The following is a 13960-nucleotide window of genomic DNA, read 5'->3' as shown; positions in this document are numbered from 1 at the left end:
GTAAAATTCCATTGTGTATAAATACCACATTTTTTTGATCTATTCATCAGTAGTGAAGCATCTTGGCTGTTTCCATAACTTGGCTATTTTGAATAGTGCTGCAATAATCATGGGTGTGCAGATGCCTTTGGAGTAACCTGTGTTGCATTCCTTTGGGTATATACCCAGGAGTGGGGTTGTTGGATCATATGGCAGATCTATGTTTAGATTTTTAAGAAGCCTCCAAATTTTTTTCCAGAGTAGTTGCACCAGCTTGCATTTGCACCAGCAGTGTAGGAGGGATCCTTTTTCCCTACATCCTCCCAACACTAATTGTTGGTGGTGTTTTCTTTTTTTGGGGGGGAGGGGAGAGTGTGAACGCAGTCCTTCACTACCACAAATTATGCAGTCGAGTTTCCCACATTTGGGGAAATCACAGGGGTCAGCACATCCGGAGTGCAATGGATAAGCCTCACCCTGGGAAAACCACCTTTGTGATCATGGTATCACCCCTGCCAGGTAAATATTTTTGGTGGTGTTTTTGATGATGGCTGTTTTAACAGGGGTGAGATAGAATCTTAGTGTGGTTTTGATTTGCATTTCCTTTATGACTAGAGATGGTGAGCATTTTTTCATATGTTTTTTGGCCATTTGAATTTCTTCTTTTGAGAAAGTTCTGTTAAGTTCAGTTGCCCATTTCTTTATTGGCTCATTGATTTTGGGAGAGTTTAGTTTCTTAAGTTCCCTGTATATTCTGGTTATCAGTCCTTTGTCTGCTGTATAACTGGCAAATATTTTCTTCCAGTCTGTGAATGGTCACTTCAGTTTAGAGACCATTTTTTTTTGTTGTGCAGAAGCTTTTTAATTTTATGAAGTCCCATTTGTCCATTCTTTCTCTTAGTTGCTGAACTGCTTGGGTTCTATTGAGGAAGTCCTTGCTTATACTTCTTTCTTCCAGAGTGTTTCCTGCTCCTTCCTGTACTAACTTCAGAGTTTCGGGTCTGATATTAAGGTCCTTGATCCATTTTGAGTTGATCCTCATACAGGGTGATAGACATGGATCTAATTTCAGTTTCTTGCAGACAGATAACCACTTTTCCCAGCAACATTTGTTGAAGAGGCTGTCTTTCCTCCATCGTATATTTTTAGCACCTTTGTCAAAAATGAGATGGGTATAGTTGTGTGGATTCATATCTGGGTCCTCTATTCTGTTCCACTGTTTTCATGTCTGTTTTTATGCCAGTACTATGCTGTTTTTATTGCTATTGCTTTGTAATATAGTTTGAAGTCAGGTATTGTGATACTTCCAACATTGCTCTTTTTTGCTGAGTATTGCCTTTGCTAGTCACGGTCTCTTGTGCTTCCAAATGAACTTTAGCATAGATTTTTCAATCTCTGTAATGAATGTCAATGGGATTTTGATGGGAATTGCATTAAGCATGTAGATTGCTTTTGGTAATATAGCCATTTTTACTATGTTGATTCTACCAATCCATGAGCATGGGAGATCTTTCCATCTTCTGTAGTCTTCCTTGATCTCTTTCTTCAGGGGTTTGTAATTCTCTTTGTGGAGGTCATTCATATTTTTTGTTAAATTTACTTCTAGGTATTTGACTTTTTTTGAGACTATTATAAATGGAATTGTTTCCATATATTCTTTCTCAGTTTGTTCATTGTTGGTGTATGGAAAAGCTTATGATTGTTGTAAGTTGATTTTGTATCCTGCCACCTTGCTACAGCTGTTTATGGTGTCTAGGAGTTTTGGGGTAGAGTTTTTGGGTCTTTAAGGTATAGGATTATATTGTCTGCAAATAGGGATATTTTGACAGTTTCTTTACTTATTTGTATTCCTTTTATTTCTTCTTCTTGCTTAATTGCTCTGTCTAGGAATACCTGTACTATGTTGAATAGGAGTGGGGAAGGTGGGCACCCTTGTCTTGTTCCTTATTTTAGGGGAAATGATTTCAGTTTTCACTGTTAAGTATGATGTTGGCTGTAGGTTTGTCATATATAGACTTTACAATGTTGAGGTACATTCCTTCTATTCCTAGTTTTTTTGAGTTTTTGTCATGAAGTGGTGTTGGACCTTGTCAAAGGGTTTTTCTGCATCTATTGAGATGATCAAGTGGGTTTTGTCTTTGCTTCTATTAATGTGCTGTAGTATATTTATAGATTTGCATATGTTGAACCACCACTGCATCCCTGGGATGAAGCCAACTTGGGCATGGTGGATGATCTTTCTGATGTGTTGTTGGATTCGGTTTGCCATTATTTTATTGAGGATTTTGCATTGATATTCATTAAGGAGATTGGCCTATAATTCTCCTTTTTGGAGGTGTCTTTGTCTGGTTTTGGGATAAGAATAAAATTGTCTTCATAAAATGAGTTAGGCAGTGTTCCTTCCCTTTCTATTTCATGAAACAGTTTATGGAGGGTTGGTATTAGTTCTTCTTTAAAGGTCTGATAGTAATCAGCAAAGAATCCATCAGGTCCTGGACTTTTTTTGGGGAGACTCTTAATTGCTGCTTCAATTTTGTTTTGTATTATAAATCTATTCAGGTGATTAATGTCCTCTTGGTTCAGTTCTGGATGGTTATAAGTATCTACAAATCTGTCAGTTTCTTCAAAATTTTCAAATTTATTAGAATATAGGTTCTCAAAGTAGTCTCTGAAGATTTCCTGGATTTCCATGATGTTTGTTGTTATCTCCCCTTTTGCATTTCTGAGTTTACTGATTTGGGTTTTTTTCTCTCCTCATTTTAACCAGGTTTGTCAGGGGTCTGTCAATCTTATTTATTTTTTTCAAAGAACCAGCTTTTTGCCTCATTGATTCTTTGTATGGTTTTTTTCTTTTTTGTTTCTATTTCATTGATTTCAGCCCTTATTTTTTATTTCTCTCCTTCTGCTTGTTTTGGGATTTGCTTGTTCTTGTTTTTTCTAGGAGTTTGAGCTGTAGCATTAGATCATTGATTTGACATCTTTCTGACCTTTTAATATATGCACTCGTGGCTATAAACTTTCTTCTCAGGACTGCTTTTGCTGTGTTCCAGAGGTTCTGGTAGGTCACGTTTTCATTTTCATTAACTTCCAGGAACCTTTTAATTTCCTCTTTTATTTCATCACTGACCCATTTATCATTGAGCAATGTGTTGTTCAGCTTCCAATTGTTTGCATGTTTTTTACTGTTGTTTTTGTTGTTGATTTCTAGTTTTAATGCATTGTGGTCCTATAGAATGCATGGAATTATTTCTATTTTCTTATATTTGATGAGGCTTGCTTTGTGCCCTAAGATATGATCATATTGGAGAAGGTTCCATGGGCTGCTGAGAAGAATGTAAATTGTGCAGAAGTTGGATTAAATATTCTGTAGACATAGCTAGGTCCATTTGATCTATGGTTTGATTTAGTTCTAGAATTTTCTTTATTGATTTTTTTTGTTTGGAAGACCTATCTATTGGTGATAGAGGATATTAAAATCTACTGCTACCACTGTGTTGGGGTCTATATATGTTTTTAGGTCCTTCAGAGTATGTTTGATGGTTTGGGTGCATTGACTTTGGGTGCATATAGGTTGATAAATGTTATTTCCTTTTGTTGTATTTCCCCCTTTATTAGTATGAAGTGTCCTTCTTTATCTCATTTGATCAATGTAAGTTTGAAGTCTACTTTGTCCAAGATAAGTATTGCTACCCCTGACTTTTTTTGGGGGGCCATTGGCTTAGTAAGTCTTCTTCCAGCCTTTCCCTGTTAGCCAGTGCTTATTTCTGTCCATGAGGTGGTTCTCCTGTAGGCAGCAGATTGTTGGATCTTCCTTTTTAAATCCATTTTGCCAATTGGTGTCTTTTGATGGGGGAATGCAATCTATTAATGTTCAGTGTTAATATTGATAGGTATGTGGTGATTTCTTTCATTTAGTTGTCTTTGTTGTTTAAGGGTTTGATTGTGTGCAGCTGAATCATTATTACTCTCTACTTTCTTGCTTTTTATTCTTCTGTGGTTTGGTACTACCTGCCATTGCACAGTTTTGTTTTTTTTTTCACTTTTTATATGCAGAATTCCTTGGATAATCTTTTATAGTGGTGGCTTATTGGTCATATATTTTTTTAGTTTCTGCTTATCATTGAAGCTTTTTATTGCTCCATCCATTTTGAATGATAGTTTTGCTGGGTAGAGTATCCTAGGATTGAAGTTATTTTCATTCTGTGCCCAGAAGACCTCACTCCATGCTCCTCTTGCTTTTATGTTTCCATTGAGAAATCTGTTTTGATTTTTATGGGTTTACCTTTGTATGTTATTTGTTTTTTCTCTCTTACAGCCTTCAATATTCTTTCTCTATTCTTTGTGCTTGTTGGTTTATTGATACTATATCATGGGGTAGTTCTATTTTGGTCAAGTCTGTTTGGTGTCCTGAAGGCTGTCTGTATCTGGAGGGGTGTAGTTTTCTCTAGATTTGGGAAATTTTCTCTCATTTTTTTTGTTGAATATATCATGAATTACTTTTCCTTGCACCTCTTCTCCTTCTTCAATACTCATGATTCTCAGGTTTGGTCTTTTGATGGAGTTGGTGAGTTCTTCCATATTCCTTTCACAGTTCTTGAGGTGTTTGACTAACACTTCTTCAGTTTTTCCTTTAATGACTATTTCATCTTCAAGTTCTGAGTTTCTGTCTTCTGTTTGTTTTATTCTCTGGAATGACTTTCGTTTTTATTTTATATTTCTGTTTCATTCTTTTTTCTGAGGTTTTCCATATTGTGTGTTACTTCCCTTTAATATTGTCAATTTTCACCTTTAATTCATCTATTTCTCTATTTACGTTGTTTTCTGTTTCACTTTGGAGCTTATTTACGGCTACTATGATTTCATTTATTTGTTTTTGTGTTTTCTCATATTCTTTATTTTTGTTGTCTTGGAATTTCTTGAGTGCCTTCTGTACGTTTTGGTTGACCATATCTAGTAACATCTCTGTGAAATTCTCATTGACTAATGCAGGATTTCTTCCTTCAGGGTGTTCTTGTGGGCTTCGTTGGGTTCCTTGGTACAGTTTATCTTTGTTTTGTTGGAGTCTGGATCTTGGTATCCGTTTTCTTCATTTACCTCTGAATCCTGTACTAATTTATTTTTGGGGGGAGAATGGTTTTCATCCCTTTTTTGTCTTCCCATCTTTCCTGGTACCATTTCTGGCCCTGGAGTATGTGTAATTTAGTATTAGCTGAGTTACAATAGTGAAACTAACAAAACCAAAAAAGAAGGAGGAAAAACAAAAAGAAAGAGAAAAAGGGAAAAAATGGACAAGCAAAGAAATCAACAGGGAGAGATGGTGGACCATCAAACAGCAAACAAGACAGCCAAACATTTGAAGAAAAGAAAAAAAAAATCCCCAGTTCAGGAATAGTAGAATCACAGCCTTAGTTGTTCTGGTGTTACTCCTTTAGCATCCAGTCCTGTTTGTATATGTCTCTTAGGCAGCTTCTGAGCTGGCATCTGGTGGTGTTCAAGCCCTCCTGTGGTGGGCAGTAGCGGGGTCTGGTGGGCCTGTGGCACAGCGGCCTGGTGGGCTGGCAGGCTGGTGGGTGGGTGGTGGCCTGGTGGGCTGGCATACAGCCATATGGCTGGGCTGCGGCCTTGCAGGCTGATGGGGAATGGCCTGAGGGTCTGTGGAGTGGCACCTGGCAGGCTTTTGGTTAAGTGGCCTGGTAGCAGGGGCCTGGTGGGCCTGCTTGCAAAGGCCTGGCAGAGCAGCGACTTGGCAGGCCTGCTGTGTAGGTGCCTGTCTGGGTGGTGGCCTGGTGGACCAGCTTGTAGCGGTCTGTTGGGCCTGCCTTGTGGGGGCCTGGTGGGCAGCAGCCTGGCTGTTCTTTCAGTAAATTGTGGCTTGGAGAAGCCTTCCACAGGCTAGTGGTTCAAGGTTTCACCTCTCCCTGGTGCTTTACCTCAGCCAAGCACATCTCCCACCTCTCAGCAAGATCCCTGATTCATGGGGCTCATACAGTCTTTGTCTGGGTCTCAGTTGCCATCTTGGATTCTCTTCATGTTTTCTCATCTAGTTATCAGTCCTATTTTATAGACTAAGAGATTGAAAGGTGAGCTGATTTGCCTAAGGAACATAGCTACTGAGAGGTAAGATGGGATTTAACTTCAGACCTACTTTTCAAGCCTGGTCTTTTATTTATTTTCATTTTACAACCTTCCACTTTTATTGGAATATATGATGGAAATAGATTCCTTGATGTTGTTTTTAACCTTTTCCGTTAAATTTTTTGATTATTTTCATTTCTTATTTATTAATGAAGAAACTATTGCTTCAGGAAAGTAAATGAGATGTGTGGGATTCAGGAAAAAGTTATATTATTTGAGATAAACTTGGCTATTCTGAGGTAATTTACTCAGGAGGCAGAGATCAGGAGGATCGTGGTACAAAGTCAGCCTGGCCAAATAGTTCAGGAGACCTTATCTCAAAAATACTCATCACAAAAAAGGGCTGGTGGAGTGGATTAAGGCGTAGGCCCTTAGTTCAAGCCCCAGTACTGCAAAAAAAAAAAAAAAAAAATCATTGGCTTAACTTACAATCTATTTCTCATCCATGCTACTCATCCAACATAGGTCAGTGGTAAACTCTGCTCCATATAGTCATTCAATGTCCCAGACCAATGGAAATTGGTATCTTATACTTGTGTATATGTGGTCACTATTGCAGAAAACAGTATATTTAACTGACGAATATATATATATATATATATATATATATATATATATATATATACCATTGATATAATAGAACGTTTCTTTCCTTCTCTCTCTCTTTCTTATTGTTGTGCTGGGGATACATTGTGACATTTAGAAAAGTTCCAACAGGTTTCACTTTTTCCATTTAAATGTATGAGTGCATAGTATTTTAACCATATTCACTCTGTTACACTTATATCCTCCCCCATCCCACTGGTACCACACCCCAAGACAGGACCTGTTTTTCCTTCCTGTTCTCTGTTTTTTTTTTTTAAGACATATGTGTTAGATATTTTCTATAATGTCAGAATGTTCCCAAGTATGTTCCATTCAACTTCCATCTCTTGTTTGTTTCCTCCAAAAGATATAACCTCTTTCTTTTTTCTATCACCATTGGTTAATTTTGTCTATTTTAGATTTTTTTATGAATGAAACCATATAGTAAACATTCTTGTGTCTAACTTCCTTTGCTCACATAATGGTTGATGAGATCGATTTTTCTTTCAGTACTTTGTTTTTTTCATGTATAGCACGAACTAATCTCAGATGGATTGACCACATACTTATCTCTAGTTGCCTGAAGTATGACTATGAAATTAATTAACTCTTGGCTAAAACTAGAGAATGTAATAATTGGAGAGAAAATTCTCTCCATGTATGACCATGTGCATGTGAATGGTTATGAGGCAGGACATATGGGCCTGACAGCCTTGTTTAGTAATAACATTTGAATTTATGGCTTGTGCTGTTTTTGGAATCTCAAGACTATTGACAGTAGGGATTAGACATATATGCATAATTTGCCTACCTGACCATCTTACTTATGATATTTCTGTCCCAAAGTACCTTGGATCTTGGTTTCAAAGTTCTTTGCATGCATACCAGTGATGGTGTGACAGCTGAGATAACACAGCACTGAACAACCCAACACATTATTCCTGGGAGAAAGAAGAGATCTGTTATTGCAGGTTTTTTTTTTTTAATCTTTTGCTTATATCAGACTTGTTGCCTAATTATAAACTGTTTGAGTTTTATGCATCCTTTTAGCAATCAAATCACTTAAGGTAATTAACATATTATTAACATAACTAAGTAGCATCTCATTGCATGAATATACTGTAATTTGTTTATCTAATCACATTTTGATTAACATTCCAATTTTTGGCTCTTAAGTATAATAGTGCTTTGAAAATTCTTGTACAGATCATTGTTGTGGGTTTATGTTTTTATTTTTCTTCAGAAAATATCTCTGAGTTTAATGTTAGTTATCTATTATTGTGTAATAAATTACCACTACTTACTGGCTTAAGACAACATATACTTATTATCTCACAGCTCTTGTGTATCAGAGATCTAAATACTATTTAGATGGGTCTGTGCTGTGCTTCAGAGTCTTTTACAAAGCTGCAAAGCATTGCATGGGGTTGGATGGGTTTCATCTGAAGAGTTGGTTGTGGCAGGATTTGATTCCTTGTAAGCTATTGAACTGGAGGTCTAGCTGGCTGTTGACTAGATGCCCATGCCATTCTCAGTTCCTTGCCACAGTGGCTTCTCCAAGAGGTCAGCTTTATTTAGTAAAGCATGCAAGCTGAGAAGGCAATAGAGAGAGCCTGTTAACGAGGTGGAAGTGACAATCTATTGTAATCCAATCTTGGAGGCAATATTGCCTCATTGTTGCTATATTCTGGGTCATAAAGTCAGTACATAACATACAAAGCTGCTAAGCTTTTTTCTAAAGTAGTTATGTCAATTGACATTCCCACCAACAACTATGAGAGATCTTGTTAGTTACACTTTTCTTTTTTCTTTTTTTTATTGTTGTGCTGGGTATGGGTACATTGTAGCATTTACAAAGGTTCTTACATTGTATCAAATTTTCAGCACTTCATATTTTCAGACTATTAGTCTATCTAATGAGTATGAAATGGTATCCCACTAGGAAAAGAATTTCTATTTTTCTGATGGCCAATGATATTGGACACCTTTTAATTTGCTTCTTGGCTGTTTGTATCTGCTTTTGGGAAGTATCCAAGGTCTTTGCCACATTTGGGGGTAACTTTTTATATTATTAATTTATAAAGCTTGTTCTGTATTTTTGGTATTAGCTTTTTTTCAAATAGATGTATTGGAAATTTTGTCTTCCTGTCTGTAGACTGAACTTTAATTTTCTTAATAGTGTCTTTTGAGTATTTATTTATTCATTTTTTGGTGGTACTAGGGTTTGAACTAGGCTTGCCAGGCAGGCACTTTACTGCTTGAGTCAGGCCTCCAGCCCTTTTCCTCTGGTTGTTTTGGAGATAGGGTCTGGTTTTTTGCTCAGGCTAGCCTGGGCCTCAATCTTCTTATTTTAGGCTTCCTATTGTAGCTGGAATTATAGGCATGTGCCTTCATACCCAGCTCTTTTCCAGTGTGATGGGATTTTGTGAACTTTTTTGCAGTCCTCTAAGTCTCAGCCTTTTGCATAGCTTGGAATGATAGGCATATACCTCTGCGCCAAGCTGTGGGTTGAGATGGTGTCTCTTGAAATTTCTGCCTGGGCTGGCTTTGAACCACTGCTCTCCATATCTCAGCCTTCCAAGCAGCTAGTATTACAGGGATGAGCCACTAGTGCCTATTTTTGAAAAGTTTTTAATGTTGATAAATTCAGTTCATTATTTTTAAAGTGTTATTTATCTTCATTTATACCAGCTCATGAAAATATTTTGTTTCCTGGAACCTTTACAGTTTTATTTTATGTTGAGTCAATTTTTAAGAAGAGAGTGTGAAGAAGAGAGTAAAGTTTCACTTTAAAAAATGTGGGTATTTAGATGTTTGAGCATTCAATTACCTTGACCCTTTCTTAAAAATCAGTTGGCCATGTATATTTAGGTTCCAGGACCCTATCTTCTGTTTCAACATTCCAATTTAAAAAATTCTTACACCCAAATTACATTGTCTTAGTTATTTTTGATAAAGTGAATCTTCAGATCTGATGGGGCATTTAAAAAATTTTCTTCCAGATTTTTCTGGCTAATTTAGTCCTTCATACTTCCATTCAAAATTTTAGAATCAGTTCATCAATTTACTTTTTAAAGACTTTGGAATTTTGATTAAGATTGCATTTAAGTTGTACAGAACAATTTTGGGGAAAATAGACATTTTTTGGGGGGATGGGAGTGCCCTCAGTTTATTAGTGTTACTTCAGCACCTTCAAGTCATCCACATAGTCACATGGGACAGATTAGCATCTGCTCCAGGAAAAGCTACTTACATTAATCCTGCTTCCCATTAAAAAATAAACTAGCAACATATACATCTAAAAACCAAACAGTCACAACACACTGGACAGTGTCTGCAGAAATGGAGGTACCCCCCCACCAAGCCCAGCTGTTGGCTCCTGTTGGCCCCTCACCAGGACAGGGCATTCTGAAGGAGTTTGGAGGACAGGAGGGTTTGGGAGCACAGAAGGTTTGGAGGCCTGGCGCTGAAGGAAGTGCCGGGACATTCTCATGAGGCATTCATTTGAGAATGGAGACTAGAGGCAGTCAGTCTTCCACTGGGAGTGAAGACCGCTTGGCAAGGTGTGGCCCCTGTATAGAGCCAGGCTCCTTTTGGGACTGATTGCATTGTCTCTGTGGTGTAGGGACCACTCTCATCCTTGCCAGGTAGGGACCTACCTCTTTCTTTCTCCAGGTTGTCCCCCTCACCACTGTCTCCTTTGGGCTTGTAGGTCAGTGTCCTCGGCCAGTACATCGGCCAGAGTTGGCAGAAGAAAATAGACATCTTGACATTGTTGATTCCAAGCTATAGACATGGTTTCTAAGTAAATAAGGTCTTCTTTATTGTCTTTCAGCAATGTTTTGTAGTTTTCAGGATATATTTATCTATTATTTCTCAATTTATTCCTGTGCATTATAGATTTTTGATAATATTACAAATGGTATTTAGTTTTATTTTTCAGTTTTTTTGCTAATATGTAGAAATACAGTAGAATTTTTGCACACCATCTTTTGTATTCTGTGACATTACTAAATTTACTCACTAGTTCGAAAGGACTTTGTTGATATTGAGATTCCCTGTGGAACCATGTTTGTGAGTAAAACAGCTTTATTTCTTCTCATCTAAGGTTTATGCCTTTTCTTTCTTGGTTAGGAACTAGTGTTGATTAGCAGTGATAAGAACAAACATCCATTCTTTTTCTCAATCTTAGGTTGAAAATATACTTTGAGTGCCAGTGAGGTATTGGTTCCAGGACCCCCCCAATACCAAAGTCTGTGGATGCTCCTGTCCTTTGTATAAAATAGCATAGTATTTGCATATAATCCATGCATATTCTCCTTTATACTTTAATCTGTAGATCACTTATAATACTTAATACAATGTAAATGCTATGTAAATAGTTATTATACTAATTATGTAGAGAATAATAAGAAAAAAATTCTGTACATAATCAATAAAGACACAGTATTTTTTTTGAATATCTGTTATCCACTATTGGTTGAATAATAAGGTACAGAATCCACTGATACAGAAGGCTGACTACACAATATTTGCTCATTCTGTACTACTAAGTACTACTAAGTAGTTGGTAGTATCGACATTTCACCATGATATTAGCTAGGTTTTTTATATAGTGCCCTGTCTCTCTGTCTGAGCCATCCTACAACATTTCTGGGTGCTTGTCTGGGATTTGGAGGGTAGTGTTTTCACCTTAGCATCCCTGGCCAGCTAGAAGGACCACCCCTGCTAGGTACCACCAGATGTGTTGATCTGAGGGGAGAGACCCTCTCTCCTAGTGAATTGATGAGGCAAGTTTTGGTTGCACAAAGGAACCTGGAAAGGCTTGGGAACCAACTTGGGAGCCCTGCTTATCAGACTGGTAAGAACCTTGGTTTGAATTCAGACCTGCTTCAGGAGGCAGAAGGGGATTCTGATCAACTCCCAGCATGACACCCTAGTAACCACTTTTTGGGGTGAAACCAAGTCTCTCAGGTTCAGGGAGTGGGGTGGAAGTACTGTGCTGTGTGAGAGTGTGTGAAAGTGTGAGCCTGAGATGCAGCCCCACTGCAAAGCAAATGCGGAAGCCAAACAAGCAGCTCTCACAGAAGGACAAACTTCAACTTCACTGACAGCTGCCCTATTCCCATACCCTTTATCTGAATGGGACCCACAGTACACACCACAATAGCAGGTTTGGTTTAAGATTGAGGAGGGGAATTTTCTACTAGGCAGATGGTGGAAATTTGCTGACAGCTGTATTGCAGTTTCAGAATCACTGGCTCCCACATTTGTCAAGCAGTTCCATGAAGAAACTCACTCAGGGCAAACAGCTCTTGAGACCACTTTGGCTCAGCATTTTTATGACCCCAAGCTCTCCAGCATAATTAAGATAGTATGTGAAAGGTATAGTCTGTGTGCCTAAAACAATTCCTGACAAGAGCCAAGAGCACTACCCCAAGTGAAAAGTGTTGGAGGAACTCCTTTTGAAAACCTGATTGTGGAACTTACTAAGATACCGCAGGCCAGAGGATGTACATATTTGCTGGTGTTTGTCTGCACCTTCTCAGGAGGGGTGGAAACCCTCCCTACCCAGACTGAGAAAGCCTGGGAAGTGGCCAGGTTCCTGTTAAAGGAAATCATCCCTTGGTTTGGAATACTTGTGTCTATTGGATCAGAGAATGTGTTAGCCTTTGTGGCTGAGGTGGTACAGTTGGTGGCTAAGGGCTTAGGAATAACTCTAAAATTGCAATTGGGAAAAGAGGCCTAGCTACAGTGGGATCAGACACTCCCTGTAGCTTTGCTCAGGAATGGGTCTAGCCCCAACAGACAGACATGTCTCTCCCTTTTTGAAATTCTTTTTGAGTGCCCACCCTCTTTTGTCAAGGGCATGTGAGGGGACCTTAAGGAAATGGGTGACCTCACCCTGAGACAGCAGATGCAGGCCCTTGGGTTGACACACTCAAAAATCAATGACTGGGTAAGAGAGAGACTCCTTATTAGCCTGAGAACTCCCACACACTCTAATAAACCAGGGGATGCTATTTGGGTAAAGGAATTGAATGTTCGATCACTAAAGTCCCACTGGAGGGGCCCTTTTGTTGTTGTTTTATCCATCCCCACCACAGTTAAGGTAGAGATCATTCCCTGGATCCACCACAGCTGAGTGAAGCCAGTTTTCCGTGAGTGGGAGTGCATCCCTAACCCAGCCTCACTGTGCAAGATCACCCTCCTGAACACCTGCGCCCTTCCCCAGCAGGGCCCTGCTTCCCAGGAGACAGGAGGAGACCATGAATGATGGAGGTCAGCCCTGTTCTGGTCACTCTGGAAGCCGACTAGTCTATGCATGGTGGAAGCTTGAGGAGTCACCCATCTCACCTTTGAGGATGAGTCCCTTCTGTGTTTTCTTGCTAATCTTGGTCAGCTCTTTACCTGGTGACCCCAGGCATTGGACTGTGACTCATGTATGTGCACTACCTGAGTGGGAAGTGTTGTTACCAAAACTCTGATTTTCCATACTTATTATTCCTTATGTAGGCATAGTTGTTAGGTCATGCACCCACAACCATACCACCTACTCAGTGTGCTCTCATGATAGTCAGTATATCTGTTTTAACCCCATCTATCACCCTTGGGAGCAATGGCTAGAGATCCAAAGCTTTACCAGCACTGGGGAGCTTATTAGTCAGACAGGTTCATAACCCCAAAAAGGCCAATATTTATATACTTTGATGTGTGCACCATAATAGCTAAACACTCCATTTATCAACCTCAGGGTGTTGGATACACCTGCAGAGGCCTAGCCTGGGAGAAAATTTATATGTCAAATGATAAGTATATGTGCCAGGAAAATAGCTGCTCATGTAATGATGTTATGGAAATATGAATTCCTGGATCAAGATGATGCTTTTTGACCCAGAAAAGGGTCTGAGCATCAAAGGGCAGAGTGTGGCAAGAAGGCAGGGAGGGGGAAGGAAAATAATGAAAGACAATGAGGGAGATAATGAGAGATAATGAGTGCAACAGTGAAATAAACAAACAAAAACCGGATTTGAGTAACGTCAAGTAGCACTTAGGGTGAGACCAGAGAAGGATCACCTTGCCCCAGAGGTTAAAATGTCCAATGACAAGCTTTTCCCCACTCCCCCATTTCTGTAAACTGCTCTAAATGGTATGTAAGGAAAGCTCCCTTTGCTCTTGGGGCTCAGCCTTTGGACTGGAGTCTACTGAGTCACTGCCAGCTTGCTTAATAAATTTGCTTCCCAAAAGCTTTGGTGCTCTG

General features: G+C 38.9%; 1 non-coding gene across 1 annotated transcript; it reads right to left on the bottom strand.

The window, feature by feature from the left end:
- Positions 1 to 342: 342 nt before the first annotated feature.
- On the bottom strand, positions 343 to 506 carry LOC141418413 (U1 spliceosomal RNA). Its single transcript, XR_012443047.1, has one exon. It is a non-coding gene; the product is annotated as a U1 spliceosomal RNA (small nuclear RNA).
- Between the last annotated feature and the right edge of the window lie 13454 nt (positions 507 to 13960).

This window comes from Castor canadensis, chromosome 16 (assembly GCF_047511655.1).
Source record: "Castor canadensis chromosome 16, mCasCan1.hap1v2, whole genome shotgun sequence".
NCBI lineage: Eukaryota > Metazoa > Chordata > Mammalia > Rodentia > Castoridae > Castor > Castor canadensis.
Note: the sequence above shows the minus strand (reverse complement) of the source record. Positions and strands in the feature narration are given on the sequence as shown.